Raw genomic sequence first — 1,518 nt, 5'->3', positions numbered from 1 at the left:
AAGGAAACATATCCTTAAGTGAAATATGTATAAAGGTTACAAAGCAATGCTCATCTCCTTCTTCTACCATTTCAAGTTTCTGGAAAACAATAACATAGAATCTCATCATATTAGAAATCCCCAATAGCTACGGTTTGAAGAAATTCAATCTACTCTTCTTGAATAATCTGATTTCTTGAGCAATTGGAAGCTAATTGGGATTGTTTTGGAAATTAGAGAATTCTGGGATTGAAGGAATTAAGTAAAACCTCATCTCCATCCTCTTTTGGTAATAGTGAGTTCATATTCATCTTCCTCCTTTTATGTGTATGTTGATTTAAAGGTTAATAGAACCATTAATTTGACATTTATATGTATAATTATTAGGTTCTTTTAGTAAAAGCTCTTTTTGGTTGGATTAGTGAAGTAGATCTTTGATTTTGGGGATTACAAAGTGTGGAGAAGAATTTGCTCAAAGGTAACCCACAAACTATTCTATATAAGTATTAATTAACTGTTTTAAAGTAGTTTAGTAATGTGGATTCAATTTGGGTCTTTGAATCAAATTCAAGTGTCAACTTAAATTTAAAATGAGTATATGAATTCAATTAGTAATTGGGTTGTTTTTAGTGTTGATTAGTATTGGTTGATTGGGTTATTTGGTTTCTAGTATAAAATTTAGTATTTTAGATATTGACAGAAACTGAGCATTCTGTTTTGACCATTTTCGGGTCAGTTATGATTGTTTCTGAGTTCTGGTATCTGCATAAGATTTGTAGAGCTCCAAGTCGCGGTCGTGTGGGCACTTTAATCGCCCCAAAATGAAGTCGTATAAGGGAGTTATGTCCAAAATACTAACAGGCTGTCATGAAAATCGACAATAAGCATTCTGTTTTGCCATTTTCGGGGCCGTTATGATTTTTTCTGGGTTTTGGTGTCGCATAAGAATTATAGAGCTCTGAGTCAGGGTCGCGTAGCCTCTTGAAACACCCCCAAATGAGTTTGTATGAGAGAGTTATGACCAAAATACTAAAAGACTGTCATGAAAATCGAGAATAACCAATCATGAGATTAATTGTACAAATTGGGATTTCAATTGCGTATTTCTCTAATCAAGTATTTAAGATTATTTTATGTTTCTTTATTGGGTAATTATGGATAGTATGAGTTTGTTGAGTATTATTGATGGTGATGAAAAAGGGAGCTTGAATTGTTATCTTTTGGCGTTATAAGTTGATGTACACAAGGTAATTGTTCAAATGCATCAATGAAATTCTTTGGTTTACTAATTTGATTTTTGGTGTTCGAAATTTTTGATTTTGACTTCGTTTGACTTTGCTTCTAGTCCTTAATCAAATTATGTTTTGTATGTTCACAGCTTTATAAATATGAGCTTTTAAATATATTGTACTATGAAAATGAGTTATGGTTATTGATTTCAAAGAAAATCAAGCGATTTATTGATTTGTTTAATATTGAAATGTTCGACATTGAAAAATGTCCATTTTTGGGAATTGGCAACGGATATTTATATCCGGA

Source organism: Amaranthus tricolor, chromosome 1, assembly GCF_026212465.1.
Source record: "Amaranthus tricolor cultivar Red isolate AtriRed21 chromosome 1, ASM2621246v1, whole genome shotgun sequence".
Taxonomy (NCBI): Eukaryota; Viridiplantae; Streptophyta; class Magnoliopsida; order Caryophyllales; family Amaranthaceae; genus Amaranthus; species Amaranthus tricolor.
The sequence above is the reverse complement of the archived record's forward strand: the minus strand, read 5'-3'. Positions refer to the sequence as shown.